The sequence below is a fragment of the Panonychus citri genome, unplaced genomic scaffold (genome assembly GCF_014898815.1).
Source record: "Panonychus citri isolate SS breed McGregor unplaced genomic scaffold, ASM1489881v1 Contig00125, whole genome shotgun sequence".
NCBI classification, from domain to species: Eukaryota; Metazoa; Arthropoda; class Arachnida; order Trombidiformes; family Tetranychidae; genus Panonychus; species Panonychus citri.
The window spans coordinates 396,359-409,724 of record NW_026515530.1 but is presented as its reverse complement, the minus strand read 5'-3'; the positions used below and the strand labels follow the sequence as shown (position 1 = coordinate 409,724).

Below are 13,366 nucleotides of genomic sequence, written 5' to 3'. Positions count from 1 at the left end.
ACCTTCAGCACCAATCTTTGAAGCTGAACAATACCTTCAAGATATTGGCTTTCACCCTGTTATTGGTAAACCAAGTGCTCCTGGTCAAGGATTCCGATCACCAACCATTTTCTGGAATCAAGTTCCCGAATATCTTCTAAGAGAAAGTGAAGAATGGTTAAAAGTGGCTCAAGGAATTCCCCGAATCCAGAGATCAAATTCCGTTGTCTCCATCGCCAGTGACAATGAAGCTCAAGGGATGTCATTCATTAGGATTGACCCACTCGCACGTCTATCGACAGAAAAGAAACAACATCTGATCGATAACATTTTCAAATGGTTTCCCAGTTTGAGAAACCTTGGACCCCCAAAAGTGCAACAACCAAATCCCTATAGAGAAAAACAAAGAGAGAGTAAACGAATCGAATCGTTGGAAATCTTTCTCAAGAAAACCAGTGTTAAGATCCCTCAACTACCAACTGCCTATGAGCATTTGATCAAGAAAAACACTGAGACTCACCCTAATCCATCACTAACTTTTGCCCTTCACATGGCTTATGTTCGAATCAATGAATCTCGATATGTCCCTCGCAAAGGTTTACGAATTGCTCCGATCTGTCGACCAGTTTGGGTTGTCATCGTAGACGGACATTGTGATGTGATTTATGAAACTTTAGTTCGACACACCAACATCACTCACATGGATAGTTATTACCATGGACTTCAAAAGAGTGATCTTAAACATGCAAAGCATATTTCCTCTGTAAAGGATCAAGTCATCAAATATCTTGCTTCCGCGGAAATATTAGTTGGTGCTGGTCTCATTAATGCACTTCGAGCTTTGGATCTCAAAGACGAAGAAATCAATTGGCTAAAGCCCAAAATGCGGGAAGTGAATCAATTCTTTTCTCCATATTTGGAACACCCCGCCAGTCTTTCCCTAATCTCATTTCTGATTTTCCAAGGGTTCGTTATCGAAAAAGGCCCTCATTCACCCGCTGTAGAGGCAATTATCTCCATGAAACTCTACATGGCCTTTTGGCAACGAATTGAAGAAATGATTGAAAATTACGCTGATGGAATTCACTTTGGAAATATGGCTATAACCTGTTCCAATAAAGCTGTTTCCCAGTTGCTCAAAATCTACGCCGATAAAGTGGATAAACGAGAAGCAACTTGGCCATCAGACTGGTCTTACTATAGTCATCGTCGCTACAATCCTGAGCACGATGGAAATTGTGTTTCTCCTCAACATTCATCAAGTTATTCACCAAAATCAAAGTCCGAAAAACTTAGTAACCTAGAGGAAGAAAGTGAAAGTTCCGATTCCGAAAATGAGAATCCACTTTTAATCAATTTGGAAGAAATAGGATTACCCTATGAGGTCGATGTGGTGGAACGAACTCCATATCAAGGTGATGAAACTACCATCGCTATGGAAGAAAGCCTCAATGAAATTGCCGAAGCAATTGATTCAAGTGTAAACCTAAAGGATGCGGAACAACTAGACGATAAAATTTTCCTGACCATGGAGGATAACCAAGAGGAAGATATTCTTTATCTGAATAAATATCGACCCAAGTATCAAGCCACCGAGGAACCCATGGATTCTATTGAAATTCCTAACCCTAGTTCCTCCGTCTCCTCTAAGCCTATTGTCAAAATCCCGAAAGAAGCCTTAAAAAGGTATCTTAATCAAAACTCAGGGGAGTGAAAGGTAGAGAAATGACCTAATCAAGTCTTCTTTGACCTTTTCCCAATCTATTCTAGAGAAGCAAGGAAACCATATTTAACCCCCAAGTTTATCTTTAATTGTTTAATTTTGTTTATCATCATTTGATTATAATCATTAGTTTAATCAAAACAATTAACCTTTGATTAACTGTGATTATCTAGAGTTTAATTGCTCTATATTAATCTTAAGCTTGATTAAGCTGAGATTATTAATCATTTCTTTAGAGAAAGCAATAGCTTTCTTTATCTTTTTATTCTTTTCTCTTTTAAAATTTTGTTCTATTCTCTTTACTGACTTATTAGTTTAACTCTATTAAGTCCTTTCCCCCTTCATTTAGCTTTATAACTCTTCTTGTTAAGATTAAGAGTTACCGTCTCTAGACTTAATGTCTTTTCATTTTTATCATCCCATTAATTATCTTATGTTAATCTTTTGTCTTCTAAGACCTAAAATTCAATTGTTAAAAAATTGAATCAGTTCTCTTTTAATGTTCAAAGAAAAAAGTTGATTTTCTTAGTGTTTCCAAAAAGTGCTATCTCTCAATAAAGTTTAATTATAATTCAATTGATAATTGTTTCTTTGTGAATCCAGAAACGAACTCTATTAACTTGAAAGTTGAAAGGCAAGTCGTGTGATCTTCTGTAACTATAGTTAGTAACTGAATCTACTCGGTGCTAACTCTTCCCCACTTCTATTGAAGTCTAGTGATCAGAATTTCCCTCTTCACCAATCAAACAATTTCCAATCAAAACCTTTCAACTGTGTGTATCCACCATTGTGTTCACATAAAAATTAATAATTAATCATTAATTAACGTAAAGCTGATTAATGATTTGAACACAATTCAAACTCTAATGATGTGATAATTAGTTGTAACAATCAACGAAATCCCTTCGATCCACCATCATGCTCATTAGTTGGAATGAATTTTTTACTCTTTTCCCCATGAGATTCACTTTTAGCTCTGAGTAATTCAAAAATTGTGATTACATTTTTTTTCCCTATTCAGTTTCCAATCTTTTAACCTTAACCAATTACTTACTGTTCGAGTATCACCATCATGGTGAATTCATCATTGTTCAGCTTATATTCCGGAATGAATTGAACTCTTTTTTTTATCATCATTTTTTTTATTCCAATTCAAATCTTTACCTTTGGAAAAATTTTCTTCTAATCTAATGATTTTGACTTACGGAACTTTCATTGTTCAGTTTTTATCTTATTAACTTTTTCCATGGGAAAAAAAGTTGAAACTTTTTTTTCATCGAAACTTTTGACAAAATTTGATTGATGATTCTGGAAATTCAGGATGAGATTGTGATGATAATCATGATGCAAACATTAAATTCACATATTTCATCAGAATTGAAACACCATCATGATGAAAAGGGAAACATATTTATAAGAGAATTTCAATTCCAATAGACACAATTAGAACTTTTCTCAAATCGAAGAAGAAGAAAAAAGTCAATTTCAATAAGATAACAAAAGTAATAGAAAGAATAAAAAAGTTCTGATGACGAATCAAGTGTTTATTTCTCTTCTCTCCTAGAGAATCTGAATACCAATCATGAAGGGAGAAAATATTACAATTTCGTCTCATCATTTTACTCTTAAAGATATAAAATGAAAAAGGTAAACAACAATTTCCATGGAATCTTATTCAGCCCCAATTCTGTATTTATATTATATTCTGAGCTGTGAAAATGATGATGATGATGTTGAATTATTTTCATATTGAAATGTTATTTGAATTTCTTGTAGTTGTTGTTAAGTAAATGAGAGAAGAGGGAAAAAAACCTAACATCCTATGGTCGTAATATATTCACAGATAAATATGCAAACACTGCAATAATAGTTACGATGGATGCTCAAGATGTGTATGAACTTTATCATGAATACATTTCATGTACCTCATGGTAGATGAGAGTAACTGTTCAATAAAAAAAACGACACAATGTCTCTTACAGAGGTACCATAAAAACCCATAGAAAACCAGATTGATCATAAAAAAAATAGAGTCGAATTTTTTTCCCACCAAAAATTTATTCAGACTGAATTATCACCATGATTCGCAGCTCTAACGATCCATCATGTTTCTCAATCAATTTCTCTATCACTCTATCTCCCTCTCCCATTATTCTGGTATACTTTCTGTCCATCAGTAGACAAATATGATTACATCTGAAGAAAATAATATCTATTTAATGATTTTCTTCATCAACATGAACATGAAAAAATCCATGTGAATGCAAAGTTCATCTAATGAGTTTCTAATGTTTCAATGTGACTCGATGATTAATTAGTTAATCAAATGGTTTCATTTTTCTCATATTCATCTTATCAAATTAAGTAGATTGACAATAACAATGTGACAATTTTATCTCTCAGATAAAAAAAAGAAATCTAATCAAAATCAGAATCAATCTTACCATTTAAACATCAAGTTAATCAATTAAGACACATTGATTTAATTGTTGACACTCTCACCTTATCACTAGCATTATATTATCATCATCAAGTATCATTATAATCAATAAATGATATAACAAAATTAAATATTGATTCAGCTTCTTATAATATAATTTTTACCCTCTTATAACCATTACCTTTATCATCAACTGAATAGTTGATGATGATGATGAAGTATAATGTTGATTTATATATTATCCATAATTACTTAACATGTTCAAACAATCAACAATCAATTGATTTACCAACCAATCAATTAACATAATCACAATGAGTTTGGAAATACATAGAAACACCAAAGTTTACATCTTTAGTTTGACCATTAGCTAACCTGAATAAAAGCCACAAGAGACTGATGACTTTTTCCTAGAACGGAAACGGAAATGATGAGCCAAATGGTACAAAGTTTCCAAAGTAAATGAGAGAGAGAGAAAACTTAATCCAACTTGTAACAGTGAGAGAGAAAAAAAGTGTTATTATTTTGATGAGAATGATGATTATATAAATATTATGAATCATGAATTTCTTTCATGGTGAAATGTGAGATGAATTAAGATGATCAGGGTTGGGGGTGGTGGAAGATGAACAATTCATATTATAAAAAGATATCACATTACACTTGACAGAATAACTTTTACCAGAATCTTGAGGTTATATTTTGGAATTTTTTTCTTCTCTTTTTCGAAAAAGAAATTTTCTTCCATTCCACTTTCTCTCTATCACTACTGTCTCGATCTTTGATAGATCCTTTACCATGAGGATGAGCTGAATGTTCATCATCATGATAATAATGACGATTCCTTGTTATCCTCTTATAATGTAAACAGAATTTACTTTGGTGAAAAATATTAAGAATTATCAGATTGTCGATGATTCCATTTTCGATATGTTCCAATTTTAGAATTTTCTGCTTTTTCGATTTTCTTTTTGCCTTCATGACAGAGAACTTTTTCTTCTCTCATTATTTTCCATCTTCATGAGATTTCATCTCGTCGACATGATATGATTTGATAATCTATCTCATTTAAAGAACTTTTATCTTCTTTTCTTTTGCTCCAACTGAATTTCCCCTGATAATGATCATCATCATGACGATTCTGATTCTGATAACCATATTGTTGTTAAATAACTTTGAACTTGTTTAAGTTGAGACCTTTTTTTTCATTCCTTTCACTGAACTTTGATTTAGTTTCAATATTATCTCTAACATGATATCACCATGATTGTTTTGACAGATATCATAAATTCCAAGTCTCTTCAACCCTGTTTCTTGAACTTTTTGTTTCCATGTGAATTTTATCCATGAAACTGTGTACAAAGAATTCTAATATCACATTTTCTTCCCCAGAACTTTTTCGTTCTTTTGATTTCATAATCATCCTGAAAAAGAAAAGGAAAAAAATTAATTCAGAATTTGCCATTTCTCTCTCTCTCTCTCTCTCTCTCTCTCTCTCTCTCTCTCTCTCTCTCTCTCTCTCACTTCTTTCAAGACATTATGGATTCTAAGTTGACTGCTTTTGATAAAGATTAATGATTGGTCACTCACAGAATTCATGATAACCATGAAATCACAATGAATTATTATGTAATTCAGAAAAGAGAGGGAAAATTGTTAGAGATTCATTCAGTTCTCATGATTGAATCGTAAGAAATGATACATTTGAAAAGAAAACCAGAATCTGAACTTTATCTGAACTTTTCTCATCAACGAAATGTATTAAATCATCAACAAAAGAAAAGTAGATTCATCTCTTAATCAAAAGTTGTGAATCATGTTAAGCTTGAGCTGATTAATTGATTGTTTCAGAATCAATTTCCATTGTTAATCTGTAAAAAGGTTAATTTAAAGTAACAATAACATGATATAAGTTTCACTTACATGATAATATAACAATAACTTGGTGAGAGTGAAAGTTAGTCAAGGATAAAGATAAATAAATTCAACCAAGTGTATGAGGAGGAAGATGAAGGTGAATGATGATAAAAAGCTAATATTATACAAGAAAAGTTGAACAGAATTGTTGTTACATGAGAATCAATATCATAATTCTGTACAGAATTGTTCAGTTTGGATATTATCACAATTTTTTCACCTTATTCCTTAATTATTATAACATTGAAACATGAAGAGATGATGAAGATTAGCTTGGTTGACATCATGATGGAAATAGAGGAAAAAATTGAGATATTGAAAGAGAGATAAGGAAAGGGCAGAACTTTTGTTCTGAGAGTGGGATGATCATGAGATCATGATGATTGAAGGATAAATGAAGTTATTCAGGCAAATATTGTTATATATCATGTAGACATTAGGATGATGATGAGGAAGATGCTCCCAAAAGAGCAATCATCTAATGGACTGAGATCCATCGTTTGGTGATCATCATCACCATGATTCAGTTTGAACTCTTTGGTTCATGAATAATCAATGTCATTAGAAGTATCTCATGGAATCTACATCATCAATTCAGGATGAATTTCACCCTCACACCTCAGAAGATACACTTGAATAAAGGAGAGAGGAAAAAAACAATCTTCATCTGAATTACCTGTGATTCTTGATCATTATCCTCATCTTTATGTTCAATGGTGAGACAATCAAAATGATCCTTATTTTGGTCGAGAGTGAAAAAAAAAGTTCAACGATCGATATTATCGATAATCATCTTCCTGAAATATGAAGTAATGATAAAGAAAGAAAGAAAAATATGAACATGTCCTTTTCTTCATGATAAATTCTGATACTTTTGTTCATCTGAATCTATCATGAATATCACATAAGAAAAAAAAAGTTGCAACAAGAAAAAAAATCGGATAATAATAAGATATCATCTGAATCAGGGTCACGATGATAATCATGATAATGTTTATGTATATGAACAATTGATTCATGAATATAATATGTTACCCTGATATAATAATAGTAATAATCCTATTCAGGGAAATTCAGACAGGTCTCAGAAAGATTAATACAGAAGCTGAAAAAGTATCTCATCATGATTCGTCATCATGATTTGTAACAACTGATAACCTGAGTTAAGGGAGGAAAAAAATTCTGCCTGAAATTTGATTCCAAATTCATACATCTCGTTGGGATTCCCAGAGATTATCCTGGTTATCGTTATTTTCATCAGCTCCATGAGACAAACAATTGAAAGTTAAAACATCAATTTGAAATGGCGATTGACATGAATTTCCTCTACTGGACAAAGGTCAATCTCTGGTCTTTTGTGTAACGGAAAAACAGGTTACCTATTTCACCATCGCCATGTTCATTCATGAAATTTTCATCCATCATCTTCTCCTCGCACTCAATTCCCTCATCATCTTTCATCCAAGTCAATAAGATGATTAAATATACATTTGATCAACTAACGTTTTCTAAATTCTAGTTAAACCTGTCAACTCAACTTCTGGTTATCACCATAAGCTGATTCAATCTAAATCCAATATAAAACAAGAAAAAAAACTTCATGAAAAAAATTCAAGGTAAAGGGAGGGAAAAGTTCAATCTTCATGTAACATTTACCATAGACAATGTTATTATTATTAGATTAATAGATTAACATGATTCATATTGAGCAAGAGAATTTTTTTTTTATGTTTATGAAAAAACATCAACTGGATTAACTGATCAATCTGATTCAGAATTCATGGTGTTGAGTTGATTAAATGAACTTCCACCAATGAAAGTTTACCTTGTCCCCGGATGAATATCTTACTCTATGAGAGAGAAGGTGGGAAAAAGTTTCTCATGGTGGGTTAGCATTTTCCACTCTCTTCTAATCTGAATCTGAATCTTATTCTTTCACTCGAGTCAATGAACTTTTTTTTTCCTCTCTTCTTTTTCATTCCTCATGAGCTTTCACCCTAATCCACTTAGAAATCACCTTTGTAACAATTTAAATTTTCCACCCACAATTAGGTAACAATGGAAGAGGAAAATGTATTCTTATTCTGGTTGACAATGAATTCAGTTGATCATCATGATGATGCTGTGAGATGAGTGAAGAAAAAAAATTATGAAAGGTGTAAGTTGATTTTCACCATCATGAAAAACTCATCACTTTTGGTTCCATGGTGAAAATTCATGAAGAGGATTAAATTTTCTTACATTATTAAGAAAGTGAGTTATCTGATTGAAGGTTAAATTAATTCACAGTTCTGGTGGTTGGATGAAATTAATTTCAATCAACTCAAGATCAGATTCATATCTTAACTGATGGTTCATTGTCATCATGAATGGGTAAACAAATTACCATGAAATTGTGATAATGAAAAGTTGAATATAAAGAAGAACAATTTTTATCTCTCTCTCTCTCTCTCTCTCTCTCTCTCTCTCTCTCTCTCTCTCTCTCAAGAACTTTGATATTGACGATATTCATCAGATATGAGAATAGTTATCATGAAGAGGAAAAAAGATAAAAGTTTCTGTCGAGAAAGGAATATGAAAGAACAACAAATTGTAATGAGTTCTGGTAATGAGTAGTGTTTATGTGTAGCATCAGACTATCAACATATTATATTAGAATCCTTGAGATTAATTAACCCTGAAAACTATCATGAAAACTGAGCAAAAAACTCAGAATTCAAGTAACACTAAGATTAAGTATAACCTTTCACCCATGAGCAGGAAAAGGTGAATAGCTGAGAAAAAGTTTCGAGTAAAATGTTGAATAAAAGTGAAATTTCAAGTCAAATACCCTCAAGGTATTTCTTATTTTCACCATGAATTGTGATCACTTTTCCTTTCATTGTTAATGGAAACGAAGAGAAATCAACGTTTCATCATGGTTGGAAATTCTCAACAAGAAATATATTGATTTTCTTTCTATTGAATATCTTATATATTTTTCGTTGGAAATTCATCATCATCTCTCTCTCTATCAACATTATTCAAATTCTAAATTTTCAACTTGAGGATGTAAATTCTATCAGCTGAAATATCAACAATTTTATAAAAATTCTCATCAAGATGCTAATAAAATAATCATCATGAATACTACTTGGAATCAACATGAAATCCCTTTCATCTTACAAATCACAATTCGAAACTTTTTGTTACCTTTAAATATAATCTTGAAAGTAAATGAATAATGATTCATTGGGAATTTAGAACAACAGAAAATTGATTAACTTGGAATAGAAAATGTTAAATATAATTAAATGATAATTCAGTTAATTCCCATGGCGATTATCAATTTGAATTCAATCATTCAGGATAAATTGTTTACCAAGCAACTTAATATAAGTATTTACTCAATTGCTTTGAAGCTTTTAAGTTATAACAATTAATTGATTGTGTTAATTGTATAAATTATAATTTGTGAATGTTCATGATTAAGAGGAATAGAGAGAGAGAGAGAGTTCTTGAATTAATTATTGAATTAAATATGTTACAGTTGATTTAAGTTAATAGAGTTGTCATTGGAATCAAAATAATCATGGTAATCATGATGGAAAGCTAAAACCAACATTGACAAATCATTCATATGTTTGTTGTATGGTTTTTGATGATAATGAGCATGATAATTAAACTTAATTATAATCATCAACAAACAAAAGGGAAATCATATTAATGGTATCAAAATTCAGAGGAAAAGTAGAAGAGAAAGGAAAAAGAAAAGAAAAATTATTCATCAGAACTTTTTTTCTTCTTATTATTTCATCTTCTTTCATCATCTTTATCATGCATCTCCCGATGAATAATGTTAATGTATTAGAAAGATAATGATAATCATCTTCTCTCTCATCATCATCATCATCATGGTGAATTAACTTGCCTCAACAATTTGAATTGTATTACATTTTGATTCATTTGATGAAATGATTATTATAACAATAAAAAGTTTTTACTTTTGTTTGATAATCATCATGATAATTATTATCATGGTAATTACTTACATTCTCATTTGATTATTAAATTAGTTGAGGAAGTGATGATAAGTCCAGTTGATTTAAATGATAATCATCATGATTTAGATCAAAATTTTTGAGTAACTTTCATCCGGAAATTATAATGATAATATTATTCGTGAAAATGAATTGGAATCCCATGTTAATCCTTGATGGTTAATTGTTCATATTTGAAAGCAATTTATCCGCCACATTTACTATCAGTGTATTAATAGTTTTCTGGTTATTATTATTATCAAATTTAAATGTTGATTTAATGGTTGTAGTTTGTGTTCCACCAATTTCAACCCACCATGAAAAAGAGATTAAACTCAATGGTGGCAGTAGAAGGTTAATTTTTCATGATGGAAAACATTTTCTTTGGATAGGAAAATTTTTTTATCCATTATCGCCAATTGATGTTGATATTATGGATACATCGATAGGTAGTTTTACCTTTTTGGACCATCCTTTTTTTCAGCTGATTATTAGGTAGGATTTAAAAGGAATCAGCTTAACCATGTAACCTTTGAATTTATATCTTATTCTGTTGTTTCAACTATTTTAAAGTCTATTAAGAGGATGAAGAGGTTGGTGTGGGTGTGGAAGGTAAACAACCAGAACTTTTCTCCATATTCTTTTCCTTTTCCGTTTGTTTTCCTATTAAATACACACAGAATTTAACCTTAGATGATGTTTTTTAAAAGTATTTTCCATAAGGAAACAGATTAAATTTACCTGAAGCGATTTTCAACTTTTCTTATTTTTTTCTCTCATTCCCATCGTAGTTTTTGCTCAAAACATCGTATTAGCTTGAGTTTGGATCATTTCACTTTCGTCTTTTAATTTGAATCCTTGCTTGTGATTATTTACTTTGATTGTTTGGAGAATCCATTTAACAATCATGTTGATTCCCACTAAATTGTATCCAATATGTTACTCTTTCCCAATATTGGCTTTTTGATTGTGGCGATGACATTGAAAGGAAATCTGAGATTCTCATCTGGTATCTGGTGGTCAAGATTATTGTTGATTTTTTTTTACTCATTTAATCATCATGATTCTGGATGATGTGTGATGATGATGGTGGTGGAAGAGTAAAAAACTGATTTAGATTTGGTTTACTCTTTAGATTCCAATATTTATTGAGTTGTTTACGATTCTCTCCATTTTCTTGACATGTTACATCTTCCTGGCTTTTCAATTAATCAGCCAACTAACTGACCGATCGGTAAGTTAAATGATAAACTCAACTGATTAGAGTCTCCTAGTTGATCACAATAATTTGCCAATACAAATAGATTTTTCCATGGACAGTGAAAGAGGCAACAAAAAAGAGGACAAATTGAAATTGTTGACCAGGGTTTTCCAATCCTTTTCCAATCGTTAAACTGTTTGTTCATTTTCCTTTTTTCCAATCTAATGAAAAGATGATGATATAGTAATGAAAGTAAAAGATTATTTTAATGATGATAATGATGAAAAGGTCCAATTATCTTCTCGATGATATTTCATCTGTCATGAACACACAATGATCTCCAACACAGTTTCTTACACAATGGAAACGTAACCTTAGTGATTATGATTCCAATTTCCATTGAAAATGTTAAAAACGAAATACTATTTACTTGTTTCTCCATCGTTTACAGTTGAACAATTAACTATTTGTCCAGCAGAGAAAAAAATCAACACACAATTAACAGAGAAAAATCAACAATTAAAAAAAATTAAAAGAAAAGAATAAAAAATTGAAGCTAATCAGAAAAGAGAAACAGTTTAGTCACGTTACCTTTTCGGCGCCGTTTCCATGGAAACGAGAAAATGTTCCAATGTTGTTGTCAACCGATTTTCCGTTTCAATTTTAATTTCTTTTAATTGTTTCTCTAGTTAAATTTAATTGTTTTTCTTTTTTGTTTCAATTTGGTCAAGTAATTAGTTTGTTCTCATCTATTTGGTGATATTGATCTTGTTTCTTTCGCCTCTTTGTAAATGTAATTTAAGAAGCAACTTGGTAACTTAAGAAAATGTGACTTTCCTTTTCCATTTGAGTTTCTCTCATTGTTTTCCAATTACATTGTTATTATTAATTGTTGTTATTGATTGTGATTGATTTATATTTCGATATATTTATTCCCAGTGTCTTCCTAACAATCATGTCATTCCTTATTTTACTTGATTGGTGTCTTTTCCATTGGCGATTAAGTGTCAATTGTAGTTAAACAATCAACAAAAACAACAACATAATATTAGATGTTGATACAAATCAATTTGTTATTGATGATTATTTGTTTGATATAGAAAAAGGAAAAGGAGAAACCAATTTGATTATTAATAATTTATTAACTCGGAACAAGAATTTCTTTTGTTTCAATCATTCATTGGATATACATAAGGTTATAACCTTTAAACGTGACTCTGTACTGGGAAGCGATTGTATTGATCATTTGCATTCATTTTGGTGACAAACAACAAAAACTCATCAGATTATCTTGGATCATCAAGGATCATCGTTATCATTATCACCACCATGATCACCATTAACATAAATATTCATCATCAGATCTTCAGTCTTTCTCCAAAAACAACAACAGCAACAACAACTGATACAATTTTCTCTTCTCACCTTGAATATCATCTTTGATTCCATCATCTTGTTTAACTGTTTATCAATTGTCTTTATTGTTGGTTTTGTTTTCTCTCTCTCTTTTTTTTCCTTCTCCTGATTCCTTTGTCTTATATTCCTGTGGAAACCAAATCCAAATCCCATTGTGACAATAGTTCAGATGTTACAACAATTCTGTATGAATCCATTTATCAAATGATGATTTGATTACAGTCCAATGGATAACAATGTTTTCCTTATTTTCCTTTTTTTTCTCTCTCTAATCTTGATGATTATAATGATGTTTTTCTCATTCTAATTCATCAACTTTAACAAATTCTTTCTTGATTGTTGTTACTCTTAAATGACAATAATCAAACCTCTCCCATTTCTCATTCCCTTTTAATTTAATTCCAGTCACTTTTCTAACCAGAACATCATCAATTTTTACAATTCTTTCTGTGCTAATTTATTGTTAATCTTTTCCAATCTTACTGATTGAAAATTAACGTTTTTCCATCAGTATTACAAGTTAACTAAACAATTAAGCTGATTAGCTAAATATTAACGTTTAACTTGATTCGTTTACTTGATACTTAACCTGTTAATTAATCAGCTAATATAAGGATAGATGAATAATAATAATAGATTGTGACATTTTCTGTTCAAATTTTTTGTCTTTT

The 13,366-nt window shown here is 30.8% G+C and overlaps 1 protein-coding gene and 1 long non-coding RNA gene across 3 annotated transcripts in view; one reads left to right on the top strand and one right to left on the bottom strand.

Annotated features, from left to right (window-relative positions):
* Positions 1-13,366, top strand: part of LOC128390711 (two pore potassium channel protein sup-9-like) — a 47,023-nt gene that overhangs the window by 30,829 nt on the left and 2,828 nt on the right. The window lies entirely within an intron of this gene.
* LOC128390714 (uncharacterized) lies at positions 4,603-12,130 on the bottom strand. The gene is made up of 4 exons (XR_008325675.1): positions 10,820-12,130; positions 10,091-10,741; positions 6,736-6,856; positions 4,603-5,566 (listed from the first exon to the last, which is right to left on the bottom strand). It is a non-coding gene; the product is annotated as an uncharacterized LOC128390714 (long non-coding RNA).